The sequence below is a fragment of the Bufo gargarizans genome, chromosome 3 (assembly GCF_014858855.1).
Source record: "Bufo gargarizans isolate SCDJY-AF-19 chromosome 3, ASM1485885v1, whole genome shotgun sequence".
Taxonomy (NCBI): Eukaryota; Metazoa; Chordata; class Amphibia; order Anura; family Bufonidae; genus Bufo; species Bufo gargarizans.
Window position 1 is genome coordinate 619,582,970 of NC_058082.1, and position 14,420 is coordinate 619,597,389.

Below are 14,420 nucleotides of genomic sequence, written 5' to 3' on the forward strand. Positions count from 1 at the left end.
CAGTGATAGCTCCTCATCCTCCACTTCCTCCTCCATGGGACTTTCTCCGTGTGGGTTCCCAAAAGCTGCAGGATGGCCAGCAAACTGTGGAAGTAAGGCTACTTTCACACTCGCGTTTGGTGCGGATCCGTCATGGATCAGCACAGATGAATCAGTTCAGATAATACAAACGTCTGCATCTGTTTAGTACGGATCCGTTTGTTTTATGTTTAACATAGCCAAGACGGATCAGTCTTGAATACCATTGAAAGTCAATCCGTTTTCTATTGTGTCAGATTGTGTCAGTGAAAACGGATCCGTCCCCATTGACTTACATTATGTGGCTCAGCAGCATTTGGTGTCCTCCTCCAAAGCAGAATAGAGACGGAACGGAGGCAAACTGATGCATTCTGAGTGGATCCTTCTCCATTCAGAATGCATTAGGGCAAAACTGATCTCTTTTGGATCGCTTGTGAGAGCCTTGAACTGATCTCAGAAACGGAAAGCCAAAACGCCAGTGTGAAAGTAGCCTAATTCTTCTTCTGCCATCCTTTGTTGCGTAAGCATGAGTGTCTGCTCTAAGATAAATATTAGGGGCATAACATTGTTGATGCCACAGCTTTCCCTACTGAAAAATCTGTGGGCCTTTTCGAAGGACCTAAGTATGTGACACATATCTGTAATGAACTGCCACTGCCTGACCTCTGTTGAGGATCTAGTGCATGATGAAACAATTCACCGCTTTTAGCTGCTAGTACGGACAATCTAGCATATGCAAGCTGGAATTCCAGTGAGTTGAAATATAGCGGATCAAGCAGTACAATGGTAGACTGTTCTGTCACTGCAAGTTCAGGAAATGCGAGGACAGTCTCCTGTACATTGCTAGCACAGTCTGCAAGCAAGTGTACTATTTCAAAACACTAAGGCCTCTTTCAGACGGGCGTTGAGGGAAAATGTGCGGGTGCGTTGCGGAAACACGCGCAATTTTTCCGCGCGAGTGCAAAACATTGTACTCGCGTGAGAAAAATCGCGCATGTTTGGTACCCAAACCCGAACTTCTTCACAGAAGTTCGGGCTTGGGATCGGTGTTCTGTAGATTGTATTATTTTCCCTTATAACATGGTTATAAGGGAAAATAATAGCATTCTGAATACAGAATGCATAGTAAAATAGCGCTGGAGGGGTTAAAAAAATATAATAAAAAATGTAACTCACCTTAGTCCAGTTGATCGCGCAGCCCGGCTTCTCGTCTGTCTCCTTTGCTGAACAGGACCTGTGGTGAGCATTCATTGCAGGAACAGGACCTGTGGTGACGTCACTCCGGTCATCACATGATCCATCACCATGGTAAAAGATCATGTGATGGATCATGTGATGACCGGAGTGACGTCACCACAGGTCCTGTTCAGCAAAGGAGACAGACGAGAAGCCGGGCTGCGCGATCAACTGGACTAAGGTGAGTTAAATTTTTATTTTATTTTTTAACCCCTCCAGCGCTATTTTACTATGCATTCTGTATTCAGAATGCTATTATTTTCCCTTATAACCATGTTATAAGGGAAAATAATAATGATCGGGTCTCCATCCCGATCGTCTCCTAGCAACCATGCGTGAAAATCGCACCGCATCCGCACTTGCTTGCGGATGCTTGCGATTTTCACGCGACCCTATTCACTTCTATGGGGCCTGCGCTACGTGAAAAACGCAGAATATAGAGCATGCAGCGATTTTCACGCAACGCACAAGTGATGCGTGAAAATCACTGCTCATGTGAACAGCCCATAGAAATGAATGGGTCGGTATTCAGTGCGGGTGCAATGCGTTCAACTCACGCATCGCATCCGCGCGGAATACTCACCCGTGTGAAAGGGGCCTAAACCTGTCACATGCACCATGCAGGGAGCATGTGTTATTTCACCCAAATCCAGCATGGCCATAAGGTATCTGCCATTGTCGCTGACCACCTTGTCCAATTGGAGTTGGTGTAGAGACAGCCAGTGGAATGTATGCTGCTTGATACACTTTAGCAACTGATGGGCTGTGTGGGTACTCTCGCCTAGGCCAATCAGCTCTAACATCGCATTGCATCGCTTAACTTTAAACATATGATAGGAGGGAGAAGAAGTACAAGTGACGGCAGACTCCCTAGTCTGCCCTACTTCTGTTTCTGTTGGGGACAGAAGGATCTCCATGGAGGAAGATGTGGAGAAGGTGAATCCCTGGTGTGGGAACTAGACCAACACAAATGTTCTTGTGGTGTTACCTTGCCGCTGCCACAAAAACATTGACCCAGTAGGCTGTGAAAGTACTGTTGTCACCTGTAACAGCTGCTCCAGGTGTCCACGGTGGAGTGCACCTTGCCACACAGCGAGTATTGCAAGGAGATTCTGCAACCACATAACAGGACAAGGCAAGGATGGCTTTTATGGAGAAATAATGACGGCTATGTATCTAAGAGCTCATTCACATGGCCGTAGGTGGGCCGTTCCGTGTATTGGGGACCGCAATTTGCAGTCCCCAATGCTCGGGCAACCTCCGCACGGCTGCCGGGATGAGTCCAAACCCATTCAACTGTAATGGGTCTGCATTCATCCATTCTGCAAAAAGATAGAGCAAGTTCTATCTTTTTGCGGAATGGAAGTACGGAATAGAACCCCACGGAAGCACTCCGTAGTGCTTCCGTAGTGTTCCGTTCCATGATTCCTTTCCGCTTCTCTGGATTTACGGACCCATTAAAGTGAATGGGTCCGCATTCGTGATGCGGAATGCACACGGAATGGAGCCCGTGTATTTCGGATCCGCAAATGCGGTCCACAATACGGCAACGGGCAGCACACGTTCGTGTGCATGAGCCCTAACAGTGAGGCATAGTGCACGACATCAGCTTCCTAAAGGCAGCAGAATCCGCCAAGTGATATGGCAGTGCTTTTGTCTTCCAGCAGTGTGGAGAAAAACTGCCAGATGGGAGATACTTGCACACTCATCTGAGAGTTAGCGGTAGTCGGACTTGGCTGAGGTGTGGCACGTTTTTAACCTGTGCCCAAAATATCATATCTCCCTATAGTCTCCCTATAGTGTTCCTATCACACAACATTAGTGGTTTGTGTCTGTAATAGCTTTTTATCAGACACTGCCACAAGACATCCTTCCAGGTCACAAGTAGTGATGGACTAACATTGGCCAGGACGGTTTGCGAACGCGATCAAATGTTCGCGAACCGCAGGCATGTTCGCGGCAGGCCCCATTCACTTTAATGGCAAGCGAACTTGAAAAACCTTCAGCTCATATTTGCAGCCAACAAATACTTAGTAGAAGTGCTCAAATAGTCCCACAACATGGACAGTGACATATTAGAGGGGGATCAATGACAAAAATTCCAACAAAAAATATTTATCTTAATCAGGGGACATTTTTATGCGTCTTAAAGAGAAATTCTCTGAAATGTGCCCTGTTGGAGCCTAGCAATTTTTTATTTTAGGCCACAGGAGTACGGGCCTTAAAAATTAGGCATTAACCTGACATAAAAAAATTCAGATTATGTGGCTCGAGGTACATTATGCGGTCAATAGATAACATTTTTACTGTAGGCCACTGGACTACAGGCCCCAAACATTAGCCATTCACCGGACAGAAAAGATCAAGTGATTATGTGGCCGGAGGTATATTACATATTCAATGGTTATCAATTTTACTGCAGGCCAGTACAAATACAGGTCAAATACATGTTTAAAAGAACTAAAAATATAAAATTGGATTAAAAACATGGGTAACTAAATCCCCCCCTTGAAAAAAAACCTAATGATAATAGTTGAAATTCGAAAACACATGGTCGTCACTGGTGTTGAATTACTCCGAGGCCCCAACTATTAGGCATTCACCGTACAGAAAAGAACAAGTAAGTATGTGGCTGGAGATAGATTACATGGTCATTGGATATCAATTTTACAGCAGCAAAACCGCAAACAAATGCTGCACTTACCAAATGCACTATATACTGTAGAAAGTATATTATTGGTATATAACACCCCTGCCTCAATGACTTTTTTTTTTTTTGGGGGGGGGGGGGCAACTGGTATATCACACCAGTTCAAATTATTTGTTCCAATGTCGTTTGTCACTATCTGTAGCTGTGATAATGCAGCAAAACCGCAAACAAATGCTGCACTACCCAAATGCACTATATAGAAAGCAGATTATTGGTATATAACACCCCTGCTTCAATCCCATTTTTTGGGGGGCAACTGGTATATCACACCAGTAGAAATTATTTGTTCCAATAGCGTTTGTTACTTTGTGTAGCTGCAGTATTTCAACAGAACCGCACACAACTGCTGCACAATACAAATGCACTATAATATACTTTCTATGTTAGAAAGTATATTATAAGTGTATTACACCCCTCAGTATATCCCACCTATCGATAGCACACCTATACCAGTCCTTAAAAGGACTTTTGTGTCCCTATTAGCTAGCGTTTGATGCCCCTAACAGTCTGTCCCTGCTCCACACAGCCACCTCTCCCTACACTGGTAAAAGACTGAATTTAAAATGGCGGCCAGATCAGGTTTATTTATAAGGTAGGCGGTATGTCCATGTGCTGAAATGTCTCAATTGGCTGTCCTATACCACCTGATGTATGTGTAATGGGTCAAAGTTCTTCACAATGTAAAAGAATATGGCCCGGCGGACATAGCCATATGTTCGCCCGTTTGGCGAACCGCGAACGAGCAAAGTTTGCTGCGTAACGACCGCAAGGCCATCTCTAGCACAAATTGAACACAGAATGGGGATTCTTATATCAATAACTACAGGATTAGTGATTTTTTGGTTGTAGTAAAACATAACTTTTACTAAAGAATTTAAAATAAATAGGCCCAAAATACATAAATAAATTGAATAGTCAGGGCGGCGGTATAACAGGTCAATGTGCACGGCGGCACCCAAACAATGAAAAAAGGTACTCGGCGGCACTGAAAAAGAAACCTGTACTCCTACCGCTCTGTCGTCTGCGTCCAGGGTGCAGGATGCGTCCAGATGACACCAAGGTGATTGACTCCAATAGCGGACGCTCAGCTGCTAGGGACGGCGGGGTTCAAGTTCAACCCTAATTTGGCCCTGTTAAGTGGTCTAAGGCTTGCCCTGTTACTTATAAGGGATAGCAGCCTAACCACAGGGCACTCGTCCTTATAAGGGCGACCTCGTCCGGAACCTCTCCCTGTGACCTGGCCCTATGAGGCCCTAATCTAGTCCCGCTCCCTACATGCACGTTTCAGCAAAAATCATCATCAGGGGAGATATATAGCTAGGACTCATTTACTTGAGACGATCGGGTGATATCAAATATAACACACCCAAATAATCGTCAATGGACTACTGGATGGAGTACTGGATAATGCTCCTCTTCCTTAGTACGGGCATCCTCAGATAAGCCGCAGGCAATAGATCGCACCCGCGCTCAGTTTCGCGCCAGTATTTAAATGCCAGATGAGACTGTCACCTGTCCGGCGTGCCGCGTCATCTATTCGATGCATATGACGAAGCTAAGACCTATGCGCATGCTCACTGTCTAGGTGCTCGTGCACGCACGCTCCGGCCACTTGGCGCATGTGCTCTGACCCCCCCCCCCCCCCCCGCTCGGCAGGGATCACTAGGGACGCCGCTCAAACTAGATGACGTGAGCGGTCAGCTGACTCTGGTTACCAGGAGTCCGGGCGTGTCCCCAGCAACCAGTCGCTAGATGGTCTTATGATATAGACCATACTGAGGAAAAGGCATTTATAGCATTTTGATTAAAAAAAGGATTAAGATCCGGTGTTAAAAGCTCAGATCCTAGGGAGGGCAGAGCCTAAATTGGGGCACAGTAACATAGCACTTCTAGATATAAATTATAATCGCACAATATATTATCCATTTATCAAGGGGGATAATACCATATAAGTACGTCTACTGTAAATAAAGGGTATGTAGGATAATGATACGTGCATTATGATGCCTTATTTTTGATGCCTCAATTTTGAGGCATGATTCAAAAATGCATTTCAATTTTATTTGTGGGATTGACTGGGATAATGACATATTAGCACTTCTAGTGTAAATAAGAGATATGTAGAATAATAATACGTGCTTTATATTGCCTCATCTTTTTATATGCCTCATTTTTGAGGCATGGTTCAACATGCTGTTCAGTTTTGTGGGATTGACTGGAACATTTTAAACTAAACAACTAAAATTAAGTTGCTCGTTCAGACCGGTAGGTGATACTGTACGCAGCCTAAAGATCCATCGGGTCTCGTGCTGCAAAAGTATGCGGTCCCAATCGCCTCCTCTTATTGGTTGTTTCACCAGTTCTATCCCTGTGGCACTCAGGCATTTGGGATTCCCGTTGTGAACCTCGTGTATAAGCCTGGAGACTGCTGTGTCTCTCTTATTTGCTATGTCTCCCAGGTGTTCGCCTATGCGTCTACGCAACTCCCTTTTAGTTTTTCCTATGTACTCCATTTTGCATATGCATGTTAGCTGGTAAATTACGCCAACGCTGCGGCAATTAATGAAGTCACGGATTTCGAATGAGCGCTGTAGGTTTGTGCTCTCAAAAGTCTTGCAGGGTCTAAGTGTGCCACATGCCACGCAGCCACCGCCACACCTAAAGCAACCTAATGGCCTACGATTTAACCAGGTGCCTGATGCTGGTGCCAAAGGGAGGTGACTGTGGACCAGAGTATCCCTCAGACTCTGTCCTCTTCTAAACGTGATCTGAGGGTACTCGTGTACAGTGTCTCGGATGTCCAGGTCCTTAAGAAGAATGGACCAATGTTTATATAGAACTTCTCTAACACTGTTTGACATCCTATCAAAGGTGGCAATGAGGCAAATCTTCTGATCTCCAACAGTTTTTGCCTTTGGTGACAGAAGATTAGCACGAGGCAATGCCAAAGCTTTTTGATAGCCCTGTCGCAGTACTTTATCGGGATAACCTCTTGAAAGAAACCTCTGTCTGAGGTCCTTGGCCTGCCTCACAAACTCTTTGTGGTCAGAGCAATTTCGGCGCAGGCGTAAATACTGTCCACCGGGAATACCCATCTTCAGTGATGTAGGGTGTCCGCTGGACCAGTGAAGTACTGATTTCTGTATATTGTAGTTTTTAGTTCTTCTGATTCACCCCTGGAAATGCAGATGTCTAAAAATGGTAATGACCTCCGTTCTATCTCATGGGTGAACCTCAGGCCTATTGCATTACAGTTCAGCCTGTCCACAAACTCAGCAAATGCCACCTTAGTATTATTCCAGATGATGAAAATGTCGTTGATGTACCAGGCTGAATTCTTATATCCCTTTAGAAGGATCTTCCTGCCTACAGCCTCCTGATTGGTTAATCAGGCTATCTTTCAGTCTCTGAGACAATCAGGACAAGCTCTCCCCCCAATTCCTCCCAGTGCCATGTGATCTCTTACCTTCTTCCTCCCTCCTGGTTTTCCCTGCCAACTTTCATAGTAAAATGGAGCTTGGCGCTGTTTTCACGTGATTTGTCCAAAGTGAATTTGAAAAACTTCAGATTAACTTGGAGAAAAAAAAATTATGAAAATTTCTGAAACTTAGAATCAATTTGCCTATCTCTAGTGTAGATTTTTTTTTCAGATTCATATGAAAGGCATATGTATGCGGGTACTATGTGGTGCATAGACTGCTATTGGTGGTATATATTACAGCTTTGCACAACTCTGAGGTTTGAAGACTTGAAGCCGTAATGCGTCCATGTGCGTGAACACTAAGGGGGCCTCCTATAATACTAGAAGAACCCTTGCACACTAGTTTCTTCATCCAGCATAACATCTCATGAGCAATTGTCAGTGGCATTTGGTGGAGCTGATACTTTAATTCTGCGATTGATATGGGCACTTTGTTACACGTTCAGGGTACTGAGAACAAGATGGGAAGGTAATTTTGTAAATTTTCTTGCAGAATCTCTGTATCACTCTGCATTTATAGTGATTGGATTTAATCATCTGTGTAGTATTCAGTAATCCCACTGTGAGACTTCAAAGCCATCTGACATTTATTGCTTAATAGTTATTACTGGAAGGCCAACTTTCCGGATTGATTCCACAACATAAATGTCATTTGCTTTTGTCGTTTGCCTTTCTCCTGTATATCTCCTTCTGATGGGACACACGCCGGCATACCACAACCTAGAATTTAATACTCGGAATATCAGCAAAATGACATCTATCCAGTCTAATCATAGTACTGTAACTACTATTTGCTAGAGGGAGGCTCTGGTTTGGAGCCATTTTAAAAAGGTCACTGAGTTTTCAGAAAACTTGGTATGATCATAGAGACATAGCAAACGTTTTGTTCGGTCGGGTCTAGGTGCTGAGACCCCCACTGATCGCTAGAACGAGGAAAGAGAAGCACGCGCATAACGTGCTCTCTCTCTCAACTTGCTGCAGGAGAGGAAGCAAGACAGTTTATGGGACTGCCTCAATTACGTTTCCTGCAGTGAAGTTTATTCTCGTGATTAGTGGGGGTCTCAGCACTCAGACCCCCACAGATAAAAACTTTTGTCTTTATGATGACATATCAAAAGTTTTCTGAGAACTTAGGGCATCATTTATTATCCAGAAATACGCCTATATTAAGCATATTTATGGCGCAGATTGCAGTGCAACTTTTCCCCGCTCACGCCAGGTCAAAGAAAGTGGGAGCGGGTGGGTGCTGATGAGGACAGGCAGGCAAGCCTATCTAATTCATCATTTTCTATGCCTGTTTTAGGTGTAGAAAATGGTCTAAATGTAAGACAGCTAGGAACCTGTCTTACATTTAGACTGGTGCTGGATGCGCCAAAGTTATGTAGAGGCCTACGCCTTTTCATAACTTCGGCCGATCCACCACCAGCTATAGACGTTATTAAGGCCTGCATCTAAAACTCTGGTGTGAATAAGTGACCACCTTAGTGACCTTTTAAACATGTTGTAGTGTTTGGGGATTGCACGATAAGGAATTTTCTAATTATTGTAATCCCATTGGAAAAAGGGTGTGACTATGATTTGTTTGAGTGTTGTACGGTTGCAAGGCTGGTTATGTTGTTTCCATAGCTCTACATCCCAAATCATGGGAAATGTTGCTGTAGAGGGCTTCTACATCCAAACTTCCAAGCATATATGGTATGTGAAGAAACTACTCATTGCTTTATGCATAATGCTGCAGCAGTAACATAAGCTAAAATAGATAATTTTTTGGGAAAACATGACATTTACACTTTAACCAGTTTACCATTACCTCCAGGAACACATCCATTAACCCTTTCAGGCCCGAGCCATTTTTCATTTTGCGTTTTCGTTTTCCACTCCCCGTCTTCCCATAGTCCTAACTTTTTTATTTTTCCATTCACATAGCCTTATGAGGGCTTATTTTTGAGGGACAAGTTGTACTTTCTAATGCCGCCATTTACGATTGCATACCATGTAGTGGTAAGCGGAAAATAAATTCCAAATGAGGTAGAATTGGGAGAAAACACAATTCTGATAAAGGTTTTTTTTTTTTTTTATTACACTGTTCACTATGCGGTAAATTTGACCTGTTATCTTCATTCTCCAGGTCAGTACGGTTCCAACAATACCACATTTGTATAATTTTTCTTGCGTTTTAATACTGAAAAAAACATTTAAAAGTTTGAGGAAAAAAAATTATACATTTTATAACCATATTCTGACCCCTATAACTTTTTGGAGTTATGTGTACCGGGCTGTGTGTCATTTTTTGCGGACAATCTGTTCTTTTCAGTTATACCAACTTGAAGTGTGTGCGACTTTTTGATCACTCTTTATAAAAAAATTATTGGGTAGTTGAAGTGACAAAAAATGGCAAATTGGCTGTTTTACATTTTTTTCCCATTACACCATTTGTCGTGAGCCCTTAATATTGTTATATATTAATAAAATGGGCATTTTCGCACGCGGCGATGCCCGTGATATATTTTTTTTTATTGGTTAAGTATTTTTATTTTAAGGAAAGGGGGGTGATTTTAAACTTATGTTTTTTTTAATTTATTTTTATATTTGTAAAAACGTGTTTTTTTTAAGTCACCTTGGGTGACAATAACTGCCAATCATTAGATTGCCCATTGTGTTCATTGATGGCTATATAGGAGTCTACCTGTTCCTCCAAAGGGAAGGATGAACAGGAGTCTCCCTCAGGCCTAATGACAAACAACAGGGAAAGGCAACACACACACACACACACACATATAAAAAAAAATACAAAAGAGAAAGGAAATACTTATCTTCAATGAAGCTTTGGTAGCACCAGGAACTCAGCCGAGAACCAAACACAAGCTAACCACAAGTCCAACAGAAGCTATAAATCGCATAGCATAGTGGAAGAAACAACAATAAATAGAGAAGGTTCCCCACACCTGGGGAAAGAAGGTCTGGCAAGCACCAGAAACAACACAGACGTCATTTGATCCAAAAGGAAAACATGTCAGATCAAACCACGTGTTGCCAGTCTAACAGACCTCCTGCCACCTGTCGCGGGAACGTCCGTATGTCTCGGTACGTCCGTGACAATGTACAGCTAAGGGTTAAGTCCTTGGCCCATCCCCTTAAGATGCCAGGAGATGGACCTGGGTCCATGCCTGGTGAGTACTATAACCCCCTTCATTGCTGTCATCCATACATCTGTATTTGGGAAGGATTTGCACTGTGATCTACTTCCTGACAATGCCCTGTCATTGTTAGATGTGCTACTGCTCCGATTCTGCACTTTAGTAAAGAGGGACTTCTTTACTTACACCAACTGCCCTGGTTAATGACTCTGCCATTTGCCAGCCATTTCACTTGCCCTCCTGCCTTGCACTCAGAACAACACTTAACACTAAGGCACCCCAACTACCTCCAGACAGGAGCTCCAACATCAGGCCATGCACCAAGGGAAGAAAGGTGCACACTTCTATCACTGCATGACCCCAGAATGAGCCACTGTGATTTACGAGCACAACAACCACTCTCCTGGTCACAACTACCACTTCCATCTTCTACTTTCCTCTACCCGGCTATCGAGCTGGCTTATTTATTATTATTATTATTATTATTATTATTATTATTTTTAGTATTTGTGGTGACCCAGCAGATAACTGTTAGAATTTAATGTTATGCTGAGTTCTAATCCTATGTAAGTCCTAAAAGACTTGCCTTTCTTGGACTTGCCTTACTTTGGAGGTGCTGGTTTAACTATTTTTTGCATTGTTCATTTGGGGGAGTGGATTCCCCTACATAGACTGTGCACTCCTGCCCATCTGCCTAGTGCTTCTAATCAGAGTATCACATATCTGAATTATACATTGCCCTAAAATTTGTTGGCCAAAAGCCCAAGAGAGGTAAGTCCGTTAGTGTAGGTCCCGTCTGTTGGAAACTATCTTGTTGCTGGTAAATGGGCCTGATGCATTTTTGATCAAAAAGGTGCACATAGAGTATCTAATTTAATCTATCTATCTATCTATCTATCTATCTATCTATCATATCTGTCTGTCTATCTATTTATCAATCGCCCTATTTCTTTCTGCTTTTATCTCTACATACTGTATTATCTATCTTCACATTTCATTCCAATACTTTATTTCCGCCCGGGTGATCTGATACACGATTAAGATAGGAATAGAAACCGCAGGAGGATGCTTTCATTGGAATGAAGCCTGTCGTCTGATTTCCAAAAGGGTTGAGATGAAACAGTGTGTGATCGCTTAATCTTGTTAAATGTAGCACAAAACTCTAAATGTATTAGACCATGTATTTAAATGATAATAAACCCTACAGTGTGAACTGATAGGAAAGTTCAATTTTCTCTTTCAACTCCCAGGACGTTGCCTGTGTATAAATATATCCACTGAGACAACAGATGTAACTTCCTAAAAACTGCTTCTAAAAAGTGTAAATATAACAGCAGGACTATATGTGCCCTACAACACTAGAATATAAAATTAGTAAGGTTCGCAACAGTAAATACGATATTTCATTTGTAGAATTGTAAAAATCCCTATTGAGAAATAGTTCTCATATCCCTTGTACAATATTTATTAAAGGGAATTACCTGTGGGTCTGCATTTAGCTTGTAAGGTGCTAAAGATGTGATGGAGTGCCCATTGGAAGAGCACAGTGCCTGCCAGCAGGTTCCCTTGAAGCCCTGTAGCCGTTGCGGTAAATATCCCCAACCTGCTGTAAATCGACAGCCACTTTACAATACAAAAGGAAATGTTGACCCACACTGACTATTAAAATAATCAAAAAACATATTTAAGATTATGACAGAGTAATGGCTCTTACCCTAGTGCTGTATCCAGTAATATACTGTAGTTCTAGCTATACTTTAACCTCCACGGTGACACTAGTACAATAGAATCTGCAGCTGAGGAGCCACATGTTAGCGGCCTGAGTGCTACATGTGGCTTTTGAGACAATGCTTGAAGAACACATATCACTGAAATTGTGCAGTATAAAACATAACATTTAATAAATATCAGATAAAAAAGGTCACATTGGACCATAATTAATCACATTATTAAAAATAGGGTCCCTAAAAGAACAAAAACAACCTACTGTAAAATAGGGCAAGAGGTAGGAAAAGACAGAAGGGAGCAAGGAATCCTGTCCCTACCTATACCTCTAACTACCGTAGCCATGGAGTAACACCCTGATGGTGGGTGCACAAAGCACAGGAAACTGCCCCTAATTAGCCTTAGTTTACCCTACGCTGATGAAATGTGCAGAATTACCACCCCAATGTTTTTCTCCCCAAAACGGGTTCATCAAGGGGCCACTATGGCAAAAAAGGAACACACACTCAATGCAATAGGGTCATAACCAGGGTTGCCAACCATCTAGAAATATCTGGACAGTTCGTAAAAATAGGCAACTTTTTTTTTACAAAAAATAGATGTGTCTGTGATTTTTTTTGAGGCGGGTGGTTAGAGATGAGCGAATCGAAGCTGACGAAGTGGAATTTGATCAGAATTTCAGGAAAACTTTGATTCGCAACTAATGCAAATTTCCTTGTGCTTCGTGGTAATGAATCACAATTTTCCTAAAATGGCGACTACACGTGTGAGGACTGAGGACATGGGCAAAGGAACTCTGGGAAGGCGGGATCACCCAGATTGACATGCCTGCATGCAGCCAATCGGCAGCCAGCCAGCCCTGTGATGCCACAGCCCTAAAAATATAGAAGCCATTTTAGATTCTGCCATTTTCCAGAGTTCAGAGTGCAGGGACAGACGTGTAAAGGCGCTAGGGACAGCTATTGGAAAAACCTCTATGTTTAAAAAAAACTGAAAAAAAGATTTATAAGTGCAGGGAAAGGTAGGGAGGAATCATTTCACAGCATCTTAGTGCAGGGAGAGACATCAGGAGGTGCTAGGGACATTGATAGGAAAGTGATTTACAAGTGCAGGGAACGATTATTTGGGGATCCAAATAGTCATTAGACATCTCTATCATTGCAGCTTTTTGTTATTGGTCTGCAAGTGTTATGTTGGAAAGCCTTTAGTGGCTTATATCTTAGTATCCTTTTCAGTACGACAAGAAAAGTATATACGCATTTTACTTCTACAGTTATGTCTGTTTAAAGCGTATAGGGGCGTACTACAGTACAACAAGAAAAATATATACACACTGCACTGTTGCAGTTATTTCTGGTCAAAGCAGATAGGAGCATATTTCAGTAAAATAAGAAAAATATATATACGTACTGCACTGTTGCAGTTATTTCTGGTGAAAGCGTATAGGGGCGTATTACAGTAAAAAAAGAAAAATATATTCTCAGTGCATTTCTGCAGTTAATTCTGGTGAAAGTGTATAGTGGCCTATTTTAGTCCAACAAGAAAAATGTATGCTCAGTTCAATTCTGCAGTTATTTCTGTTGAAAGCGTATAGGGGCGTATTACAGTAAAAAAAGAAAAATCTATAGGCATTTCACTGGTGCACTTATTTGTGGAAAAAGTGTTCAGTGGCCTATTTCAGTACAAATAGAAAAATGCATTCTCAGTTTAAATCAGCCGTGGTTATATGTGTTGAAAGCGTTTAGTGGTCTATTTCAGTACAAACAGAAAAACTCCATTTCAGTTCCCGTCTGCGGCGGTCAGATGTGTTGAAAGCGTTTAGTGACCTATTTCAGTACAAACAGAAAAATGCATTCTCAGCTTACGTCGCCGGCGGTTATATGTGTTAAAAGCGTTTAGTGGCCTAATTAATTACAAACAAAAAAATACATTCTCAGTTCCTGGCGTCGGCAGTCAGATGTGTTGAAAGCGTTTAGTGGCCTATTTCCGTACAAACAGAAAAATGCATTCTCAGTAGAGTTGAGCGAACACCTGGATGTTCGGGTTCGAGAAGTTCGGCCGAACATCCCGGAAATGTTCGGGTTCGGGATCCGAACCCGATCCGAACTTCGTC